The sequence below is a fragment of the Macrotis lagotis genome, chromosome X (genome assembly GCF_037893015.1).
Source record: "Macrotis lagotis isolate mMagLag1 chromosome X, bilby.v1.9.chrom.fasta, whole genome shotgun sequence".
Classification (NCBI taxonomy): domain Eukaryota; kingdom Metazoa; phylum Chordata; class Mammalia; order Peramelemorphia; family Peramelidae; genus Macrotis; species Macrotis lagotis.
In genome coordinates this window covers 315723444-315736055 of record NC_133666.1, presented here as the reverse complement: position 1 = coordinate 315736055, position 12612 = coordinate 315723444, and positions in this window count along the sequence as shown.

Sequence of the window (12612 nt, the reverse complement as noted above, 5' to 3'; positions counted from 1 at the left end):
GATCAAGTTCATTAAGTTTGATCGATAAAATAATTATTTTCATTTTTGATACTGGTAATTTGATATCTTCTTTCCTTTTTAAAATCAGATTAAACATTTTATTACTTTTTCACAAAACCGATTATTATCTTGATTAGGTCACTGATTTTCTTACTTTCAATTTTATTAATCTCTCCTTTAATTTTCTGAATTTCTAATTTAGTTTTTTTTATTGTGAATCTTTGAATTGATCTTTCTCTAACTTTTTAGTTGAATACCCAATTCCTTGATTTTTTCCTCTTTTTTTATTCATAGTAACATTTAGAGATATAAAATTTCCCCAAAAAACTGCCTGGCTGCATCCCATAAATTTTGATATGATGTCTCATTCTTATCATATTCTTGTATGTAATGATTGATTATTTCTGTGATTTTCTTTTTTATCTATTGAATATTTAAATTTTTTATTTAGTTTCCAATTAACTTTGATTTATCTTTCTATGACCTTTTAATATATGCAATGTTTATTGCAATATGGTCTGAAAAGTATGCATTTATTATTAATGCCATTGACAGTTTCCCATGAAAATTTCCTGCAAGATGTTTTCCAGGTTCTTTATTTGATATAGTCTTTCTGTTAATCCAGTGATTCATAAGTTCTCTCTCCTGGATCAATTTCCCAGGTCATTTTTTCCTGAATGGTACTTCATTCAATTTTTTTTAGCCTTTTTACTTTGTTTGATGGAATTTTGTCTCATAGATTCATTGGTCTCAATTTCTCCAATTCTAATTTTAGTGTTTTATTTTCTTCAGTTAGTTTTTGTTATTCTTTTTCCAGATGGTTAATTTTAATCTTTTTTTTAGTTGCATTCCTTTTCCAATTAGTTGGTTTTATTTTTCAAGTGCTGAATTCATTTTTTTGGTTGTTTTTAATTTAAAGGAGTTGATTTCTTTATTTAATTTTTCATAATTTTCATGCCTGATTCTGATATCTTTTTCCTCTTCTTTTTGGTCTTCTTCTCTTCTTTAATTTTGATATTATTTTTAACCTCTTCTATGAGCTTTTCAATCTGAGTACAATTCATAGTCTCTTTTGAGACTTCTTCTGTATGTAATTTTTTACTTTTTTCCTGTGGTGGCATTATAATCATCTTTATTCTTCATTACAACTTTCTACAATATTCATCTTTTTGACTCATATTGGAATGTCTGAATTTCAGGTATCATAGGGAGTATAGGCCCAAGATTTTGTGAGGTGATTGAGATCCGATTCCTGGCATGTTGTTGACCAAAATGTGCGGTCTAGGTTTTGCCTTTGCAGAAGTTTCGTTCTTCCTTTATGTTCAGGTTCTGTCTATTCAATGGTTTGTCCCCAATCCAATTCTGTTTTTTGACCCAGTGTTCCTAAGGTTCAGACTTTGTTTGAGTTTGGAATCCTACCTACTAGCTTTCTGTATATATACAGAACCTGGACCTATAGTGTTGTCAGGCTGACCAAATTGTGGCTAAAAATCAAACCCTGACTTTCCTGTTTTCCTACCTAGCTGTGCTCTACTTCCCCTTTTTCCTCTAAAAGACAGACCCTTCACTAAAGATCCTACATGATGTCTACTGTTGCAAATTTTTTGGTGGAATCTGTAGCTTTAATATCTCTGCAGAAGTATTGTTTAGCTTTTTGCATGGAAAAGTTCTGGGAGCATGCAAGCTTCACATAGCTATCTTGACTCCCTATTTGAGCTTTTCTAGCTTAGGATTTTTTCTTATTAGCCACAGTTAGACAAGTTGATTATTGACCCTGATTGTGATCTCATTTTGGTATACTTTAAGTGTTAAGGGCAGCAAATGAATTAAAATATTCTGTCTTGCTTCTATGATTTGCAAGAGAGAAAGAGAGAGAGAGAGAGAGAGAGAGAGAGAGAGAGACCTTTTATCATATGCCTATGAGATAGAAATTAATTAGGTAATACTCATTTCTCCAATAATAGCTCCTGATAGTAGATAACATTTAGAAAACATTTATATAACACTTCTATGTCAGACACTAGCATGGATACTTTAAAAGCATTATCTCATTTGATTCTCAAACAAATTCAGGTTGTAGGTCTTATTCATATACATATGAATAGTGAGCTAAAACTTGGTAGGATGACTTGCCAAATGTCACACAACTAATAAATATCTGGGACTACTTTTTGAACTCATGTTTTTCCTGATTACAGGTCTGGCTTTCTAAGTCCAAGTCCATTTGTCACTGCAAATGTCTGTGTTTCATTGATAACATATATTAAATTAATAGCACAGAACATGGGATCATCAAGATGTTTTTGTGTGACATTTAAACATCTGTGAATCTGAGGTAAAAGATGCAGTAGTGAATAAGCATTGATAATTGAATCAAAATTAATAGTTTAATTTGAGTAGTTGTTCTATCATTTACTAGCAATGCGACTAACAATATGTAGCATAACTTCTCTGGATTCAATTTCATCTATTATAAAATGAAAGCAACAGTATTTGTCTGGAGGCTTGATAAATTTGTTGTAAAGAAAGGGCATTGATTTCTGTTAGTATCATCCTTGAAAATCTTAGGAAGTTACTAAGGACAGTGTTCTACAAATTTCAAGCTATGACCCTTGGGTTGGTTCTTGCCCTTTGTTATCGAAGAAAATTAAAAGACAATGACATCACCATGTTTGAGAGAAATTGCAGTGCTTCTGTCTATGGCTGATCAGACCAATATGAGGTTGCAATGCTCTACCACAAGTTGGGCACAAACATTACATGTGAACACCTTGGATGGCTACTCTAAACTTACGAATGTCAAGTTTCCCCTGAGCAGCTTCAATTCTGCCTTCCTCATAGAATGCAAGATCCTCACCAATGAGTACACACCATGTTGGGTGGTCCTGTGCCAGTGTCTCCCATGCTGTACTACCAATCCAAAATTCTTCAATGGGACTTCAGGGTGTCATGGTATCATTTCTTCTGTCCCTTTTCTGAGTGCTTTTATGAATTCTCTATAAAATTGTTTTGTTTTGTTTTTTGGCAAGCATACGTCTGGCATTTTTAATGCATCCAGCCAATTGCCGATGTACTTTCTGTAGTAATGTTGCAATTCTAGGAAGTTTAACTCAAGAATGGACTTCAGTGACTGGAATGTTCTCCTGCCAGGTGATCTTCAGAATCTTCCTAAGACAATTATGGAAGCAATTCAATTTCTTGACATGGTATTGGTAGACCATCCAGGTTTCATAGCCATATAGCAATGAGGCCAGCACAATAATTTGCTTGACCTTTAGTTTGGTGGTCAGTCTAATAACTTTTCTCTCCAATACTTTCTTTTGAGTGTCCCAAATATAAACTAGCTCTGGCAATGTGAGTTTCAACCTCATAGTCAATGGGTACCTCCTTGGAAATACTGCCAAGGTGAGAGAAGTTGTCCATAGTACTCTAAACTTCTCTATTTGTTGTAATCAATAGTTCCACCTGTGTATGATATGGTGGTCACTGATGGAGTACCTGTGATATCTTGGTGTTAATTGTTAGACCAAAATTAGCCCAAGTAGCAGAGAATTGATCTATACTTTGCTGCATGTCAGCTTCAGAGGCTATATTGAGTGAACACTCATCTGCCAACAAAAGATCATTTAGCAACCTGCCCTCCACTTAGTTCTTGACTTGTAGCATTTTCAGGTTGAAGGATTTGTCATCATTGCAGTCATTAAGGTCATGTTCATCCTCAGTGAAGACATTTGGTAAAATGGCTGAAAACATCATGCTAAAAAATATGGAGTCAAGGACACATTCTTGCTTTACTCCATTGGTTTCTGGGAAATCTTGTGAGCAGCCACTATCCAGAACCCAGGCATGTATGCTGTTATGAAACTGACCTAATACTGATGAACTTTTTAAGGCAACCAAATTTTGATGTAAGCCCTCATGACTGATGTTATCAAAGGCCTTGGTCAGATATACAAATCTTGTAAACAGACCTCTGTTCCTGGCTTTATTCCTGGAGTTATTGGGTAACAAACACTGTATCAACTGTTCTTCTACCCTTTCTGAAGCCACACTACCTCCCAGGGAGGTGACCATCTTTCAGGTGAAGGATCAGTATGCTGAGAAGGATTCTGGGAAAAAACTTACCAGTAATGACTAAAAGAGAAATAGCCCCTGTGATTGTAACATGATAATCTATTCCCTTTTCCTTTATACAAATAGAAAGTAGAGACAATGAATTCTTGGGGAATAAACTCTTCTTGTCATAGAACCTAGAAAATTTCAGTTTTGGATGAGTAATGGACAATCAACCTTGTAGATCTCACTGGAACAGAATCAGCACCAGGGGCTTTAACACTTGAAAGGAGCTTAATGGCATTGAAACCCTTTTCTTCAGTTGGAACTTCATTTAGGTACTGATTTACTTCAACTTGAGGCAAAAGGTCAATAGCTTCTGTATTGATTGATGATGGTCTTAAAAGAAACCTATGGAAATGGTCAGCCTATCTCTTTAGGAACATGTCCCTATCGTTAATCAATGTGAATCCATCAGCAGCCCTCAACAACAAATAGTCAGATTAATATTTTACATAGTCATTTGTGTTAAGCAGGTTTACATAGTTATTTTCAGTATGAGGAATTAGGATTAAGGGAAAAAATATATAGGAGAATTTTTTTAAAGTGTACATAGTGTCCATCAGATTCTGAAGGGTTTTTTGTCTGTTGGTTTTGTTTTGTTTTGTTTTGTTTGTCCATAGATGATTTAAAAGGGTTGTCCTAGCTCTCTGAACTGTTGAAAGGAGCTGCAGCAATCATGGTTCCTTGACACACAATGTTGTTACTAATGTGTAGAATGTTCTATTGGTTCTGCTCCCTTTGCTCAGCATCAGATCCTGTAATCCATTTCATATTTCTCTAGAGTCCAACCATTTATGGTTTGTTTTAGAAAAATACCATTCCATAATATTCATATACTATAGAATTTTCAACCAATCCCCAATTGATGGGCAACCTCTCAATTTTCAAAACTTTGCCACTACAAAAAGAATTGTTAGGTATATTTTGGAATATTTAGGATGTTTCTTAATATCTTATGATTTTTTCTGAATGAAGGTTTAAAATAAGAACTGTGGATCAAAGGGTATGCAGTTTTAAGTTTCATTGGGAATATTTCTATATTGCTGTCCAGAAGGGTTCTATCAGTTCACAACTCTACCAGCAATGCATTAATGTCCCAATCTGACCACGACTTCTCCAACATTGATCATTTTACATTTTTCCCATCATAGCCAATCTAATAGGTATAAGATAATGCCCCTTAGTTCTTTCAATTTTCATTTCTCTAATAAGTAATGATTTAAGCATTTTTATATGAATATATAAAGAATTAATTTCTTCATTTGAAAACTGTCTATTCATATATTTGGACAATTTATTTTGAATAATTTGAAAATAACCCTGGTTTTATTGACACAGATTCTTCCTTAGATGAAGTTGCATCAAATTTCATCCTGGCACATGATTTTCCAATAAATATTTTGTTTTTCAAAAATATGAATATTTTATTCATTTCCAACTATACACAATTGTAGTTTTATTGATCATTTTTGCAAGATTTTGAATTTACAAATTTTCCTCCTCCTTCCCTTCCCAGCACCCTCCCCCAACTAAAAGGCAATATGATAGTCTGTACTTTGTTTCCATGATAAGCATAGATCAAAATTAAATGTATTGAGAGAAAAAATATATCCTTCAAAAGAAAGAAATGTTAGAGATAGAAAAATTATGTAAAACATAAGATGACTTTTTTTTTAAATTAAAGGTAGCAATTTTGGTACTTCATTTTAATTTCACATTTTATTCTCTGGATTCAGATGGTATTCTCCAACACAGATCTCCTAAAATTGGGCCTGATTATTGCACTGATGGTGTGAGGAAGTCCATGAAGGCTGATCAACACCTCATGCTGTCATTTTATTTAATTTGTTTATTTATTTTCATCCATTTACACACACATAGTTTCAAGTTACAAAATTTCCTTCCACCCATCCTTCCCAGCCCCCTCACCTCAGAAGGGCACACACATTTGTTGATAAACATATTGACAGATTAGTAGTAGTTTTTTTTTCAGTATGAGGAATTATGAATGAGGGAAAGAGATACATAAGAGTTAATTTTTATTGAGTTTTTATCAGAATCTGGAGTATAGATAGTGTCTGTCTGTGTGTGTGTATGTGTGTTTATGTGTGTGTGTGTGTGTGTATGTGTCTTTTGTTTTGTTTTGTTGTTCTTCCTCTGGGTGGAATTATAAATACATAAACCTATCAAATACAATTCTTCTAGCTCTCTGGACAGCAGAAAAGAGCTACTACCATGAAGCTAGTTCATTGCACAATGTTGTTGTGAATGTGGACATTGTTCTCTAGGTTCTACTCCCCATGTTCAACAATGCTTCTCTAGAGACTGGCAATTCATAGATTCTTATAGAACAATAGCATTTCATAGTATTCATGTATAATAATTTGTTTAGCCACTCCTGAATTGATGTGCATCTCCTCAATTTCCAATTCATTGCCACTACAAAAAAGTACTGTTGTGAATATTTTGGAACATGTAGGAAATTTTTCCTTTTTTATAATTTCTTCTGGATGTAAACCTAGAATTGGAATTGCTGGATAAAAGGGTATAAACAGTTTTATTGCTTTTGGGGTATAGTTCCATATTATTCTCCAGAAAGGTTGCATCCATTCACAAATCTACCAGCAATGCTTCAATGCCCCAATCATCCCACAGTCCTTTTAATATTGATTATTTTCCCTTTTTCTCTTCTTGGTCAATCTGATAGGTATGAGGTGAGACCTCACTGTTGTTTTAATTTGTAGTTTTTTAATCAATGAAGATTTGAAACATTTGTTTTCATATGATTATATATAGCATTAATTTCTTCATTTGAAAACTCTGTTCATATCCTTTGACCATTTATCAATTGGGGAAATGCCTTGTGACCTTATAATTTTGATGCAATTCTCTGTATATTTTAGAAATGCGACCTTTATTAGAACTTGTTGTGCAGAGTGTTTCCCGGCTTTCTGTTTTCCTTCAAATTTTGGTAGCATTGTTATTATCAGTACAAAAAGTTTTATTTAATATAAATATTAAAACACTGACCTTGAGAATGGTTCAAGAAGGGAGAATTTGAGAATTATTGGCCTTCCTGAAAACATTGAGAGAAAAAAATCTGGATTTAATATTACAGCATTTAGTGATGGAAAATTGGCCTGATATGGAACCAGAGGGCAAAATAGTTATTGAAAAAATACATTGATCTTCTCCAGAAAGAGATCCTGAAATGAAAACACCAAGGAATGTTGTGGCCAAATTCCAGGACTATCAGAAAAAAAGAAAAAATCCTAAAAGCAGCCAGAAAGAAAAAAAAAATAGGTACCAAGGAACAACAGTAAGGACTATGCAGGACCTGGCTGCAGTAACATCAAGGGATCTAAGGGACTGTAATGAGATATTCCCAAGAGCAAGGGAGCTGGGAATACAGCCAAGAATCCACTACCTGGCAAAATTGAGCTGTCTCTTCCAGGGAAAAAGATGGACATTTAATGAAATGAGAGACTTCCAAGATTTAATGATGAAAAGACCAGAACTAAATAGAAAATTTGGACATCAAACAGGAGGCACAAGAGACACATGAAAAATTAAAAAAAAAAAACTGCAATACAATAAGATGATACTGGCTACTACTACCCATTCTACTACTACTACTGGATACTACTACCCATTCAGGAGAAAGGGTCTTATAACTCTTGAGAACTGTAAATCTATCAGAGAGAATATACCTAGCCAGAAGTAATGGACAAATCATAACTTTTCTGTGACTCAGATAGAATGATTTAAAAACAGTAACTCCTTAAAAAGGGGGTCAGTAATGAGAAGGGAGGTTGGAGGGAAACAGAATGGGAGAAATCTCATTATATTAAGAAGTACAAAAGACCTATTGTAATTGAGGGGAAGAAGGGAGGAGGTGAGAGCCACCAGAATCTTCATCTCATCAGACTTGGCTTAATGTTAACTTAGACACACTTAATGAAGTTAAGAAACTTATCTTAGCTTTTAAGCATTAAAAGAGGAAAAGGGGATGGGGGACAGGGATGGGGACACAAAGGGGAACTAACAGAAGGAAGCAAAGAAAGGTAAAAAAGAAAGGGGGAATTAAGGAAGAGGGGCGTTGATATAAGAGGAGAAACACACTGAAGGTGGCGGTATTCAGACACAAAACACTGGGGAATATGGATAATGGAAAAATGGAGAAAATATAAGCAGAAGGAAGATAGCATGTAGGACAATAAAGAGTTAGCAATAATAATTTTGAATGTGAATGAGATAAACTGTCCTTTAAAAGGTAAGCAAATAGCAGAGTGGATTAAAAAACAGAATCCTACAATATGCTGCTTATAAGAAACTCATTTGAAGCAGATAGATACATAGAGAGTAAAGGTAAAAGGTTGGAGTAAAATATATTTTGCTTCCACTGAAGTGAAAAAAGCAGGGGTAGCAATCCTTATCTCAGATAAAGCAGCTGCAAAAAACAGTGTTAAAAAAGAAAAGGAAGGAATCTATATGCTCCTAAAAGGTACCATAGCAATCAAGTAATTTCAATACAAAATATCTGTGTAGCCAATGGGACAGCATCCAGATTCTTAAAGGCGAATTTGGAAGAGCTACAGAAAGATATAAACAGCAAAATGGTACTACTGGGAGACAGCGACATCCCATTCTCCGATTTAGATAAATCGAATCATAAAATAAACGATAAGAAATTTAAGGAGGTAAATAGATTGTTAAAAAACCTAGATATGACAGATCTATGGAGGAAACTGAATGGGAATAGAAAGGACTATACTTTTTTCCCCTGCAGCACATGGCAGTTACACAAAAATTGATCATGTACTAGGACATAAAAACCTAATAATTAATTGCAGAAGGGCAGATTTCTTTCTCATATCATAATACAATACAAATCTTATGCAATACTGGGCCAGGCAAATCTAATAGACCCAGAACTAATTGGAAACTAAATAACCTCATTTTAAAGAATGAGTGTATCAAGCAACAAATTATAGAAAGAATTAATTATTTTATCTTACACAATGACAATAATGATACAACATACCAAAACCAATGGGATACATTCAAGGTGACTGTCAAGGGATATATTATATTTTAAATGTTTACATAGATAAAATAGAGAAAGAAGAAATCAATGAACTGAATATGCAATTAAAACATTTAGAGAAAGAACAAATTTAAAACCCCCCAATTAAATACCAAATTAGAAATTCTAAAAATTAAAGGAGAAATTAATAAGATTGAAAGCAAGAAAACTATGGAACTAATAAATAAAATCAAGAATTAGTTTTATGAAAAAAACAATAAATTTGATAAACTTCTGGTCAATTTGATTTAAAAAAGAAACAAGAAAATCAAATAGATAGTATCATAAAAGAAAAAGGTAAAATCAACACCAATGAGTAAGAAGTTATTATAGTAATTCAGAATTATTTTGTCCAACTCTATGCCAATAAATTTGATGATCTAAGGGAAATGTCTGAATATTTACAAAAATATAGGTTGCCCAGTTTAAAAATGAAGAGGAAATTAAAAACCTAAATAACCTTCTCTTAGAAAAAGAAATTGAAAAAATTGCCAGGGCCAGATGGATTCACAAGTGAATTCTAGCAAACATTTAAGGAACAATTGGCTCCACTTCTTTATAAACTCTTTGGAAAAACAGATGAAGATGGAATTCTGCCTAATTCTTTCTATGACACCAATATGGTGCTAATACCTAAACCAGGAAGAGTTAAAAAAAGAGAAAGAAAATTATAGACCTATCTCCCTGATGAATATAGATGAAAAATCTTAAATAAATTCTTAACAAAATGATTACAAGTTATCACTAGGATAATACATTATGATCAAATAGGATTTATCCCAGGAATGCAGGATTGGTTTGATATTAGGAAAAAAGTTAGTATAATTAATTATATCAATAACATAACTATCAGAAATCATATGAAAATATCAATAGATGTTGAAAAAGCTTTTGACAATATACAGCATTCATTCTTAATATAACACTAGAGAATGTAGGGAAAAAAAATGTGTTGTTCCTCAGAATAGTAAGTAGTATTTATCTGAAACTATCAACATGCATCATATGCAGCAGGGATAGGCTTGAGGCATTCCCAGTAAAATCAGGGGTGAAACAAGGATTCCAATTATCACCGCTAATATTCAGTATCTTATTAGAAATTTTAGCCTCAGCAATAAGAGGAGGAAAAGAAATTGAATGAATTAGAATAGGAAAGGAAGAGACAAAACTCTCACTCTTTGCAGATGACATGATGGTAGACCTAGAGAATCCCAAAAAATCATTTAAAAACTATTAGAAATAATCAGCAACTTTTGCAAAGTAAAAGGATATAAAATAAACCCTACTAAATCCTCCACATGGCTATATGTAACTAGCAATATACAGAAGAAATAACTAGAAAGAGAAATCCCATTCAAAGTAAACTCAGACAAAATAAAATACCTGGGAGTCTACCTGCCAAGGCAGACACAAAAATTTTTTAAAACAATTACAAAACTCTTCTCATGCAAATAAAATCAGATTTAATTAACAGGGCAAACATCAACTGTGCATGGATAGGTCGAGTTAATATAATAAAAATGAGAATTCAACCAAAACTAAACTACTTGTTTAGTTCTCTACCAATCAAAATTCCTGAAAAATAATGAGTTAAAAAATTTGCAAGTAATTTTATATAGAAAAAAAGTAAAAAATTTCCAGGAATTCAATGAAAGTAGGGCAAAAGAAGGCAGCTTAGCCTTACCAGATCTAAAATTATGTTATAAAGCATCAGTCCTCAAAACTGTCTGGTACTGGATAAGAAATAGATTTGTGTATCAGTGGAATAGACTAGGTGCAATAGCAGAAAATGATTATAGTAATCTGCTGTTCGATAAACCCAAAGAACCCAGCTCCTGGGATTAAAACTCTCTTTGATAAAAGGTGTTGGGAAAATTGGTAGTATGGAAGAAACTTAGACTAACACTTCACACCTTATAGCATGAAAAGATCCAAATGGTTAAAGGATTTAAATATAAAAAATTATTATAAACAAACTAAAAGATCAAGGATTAGTTTACCTGTCAGATCTATGGAAAGGGAAATAGTTTATGACCAAGGAAGAGATGGAGATCATCATTAAAAACAAACTAGATAATTTTGACTACATTAAATTAAAAGGCTTTTGCACAGACAAAACCACTATAACCAAGATCAAAAGAAATGTAATAAATTGGGAAACAATTTTTGCAACTAGTATTTCTGACAAAAGACTCATTTCTAAAATATACAGAGAATGGTCAAATTTTCAAAAATAGAACAAGCCATTCTCCATTTGACAAATGGTCAAGGATAAACAAAGGCAATTTACAGCTGAGGAGATCAAAGCAATCCATAGTCAGATGAAAAATTGCTTCAAATCATTACTTATTAGAGAATTTCAAATTAAAGCATATCTGAAATTACACCTCACACCTCTCAGACTGGCCAATATGAGCAGAAAGGAAATGATCAATGTTGGAAAGGAAGTGAAAAATCTGGGATACTAATACATTGTTGGTGGAGCTGTGAACTCATCCAAACTTTCTGGAGAGCAATTTGGAATTATTCCCAAAAGCCAACAAAAATGTGCATACCTTTTGATGCAGCAATGCCACTCCTGGGTCTATACCCTGAAGAGATTATTAAGAGTAAAAAACATGACTTATACAAAAATATTTATAGCAGCCCTGTTTGTGGTGGCAAAAAAGTGAATGTGATTCAATTGGGGAATGGCTTAACAAACTGTATTATATGTATGTCATGGAACCTATTGTTCTATTAGAAATCAGGAAAGACAGAAATTCAAGGAAGCCTGGAAGGATTTGCATGAACGGATGCTGAGTGAGATGAACAGGACCAGAAAAATATTGTACATCCTACCAGCAACATGGGGGTGATGATGAAACTTGATGGACTTGCTCTTTCCATCAGTGCAAGCAGGCACAATTTTGAGCTATCTGCAATGGAAAATACCATCTTTATCCAGAGAAAGAATTATGGACTTTGAACAAAGACCAAAGACTATTACCATCAGATTAGAAAAAAAAAAAACAAAAAAAAAGTTATATTATGCGATTTTACTATCTGATACTTTATTTTTCATCCTCAAGGATAAGATTTCTCAGTCATCATATTCAACTGAGATCAATGGAATCAATGTAAATACTAACAGATTGCCTTCTGTGCTGGGGTGGGGGTGGGGGGAGGGAAGCAAGAATGGGGGGAAATTGTAAAAGTCAAAACAAATAAAATCTTTCTTAAAAGAAAAGTATTTGTTGTCAAAATCATTCACTTTGAAGTTTATAATATGTTCAAATCCTTGTTTAGTCATAAATTTATCTCCTTTCCATAGATCTGATAGACAGACTATTTCTTAGTCTATTGGTTTATTTCTGGTGTCACTCTTCACATCTAGATCCTGTATCCATTTTCACTTATTTTGGTATGGG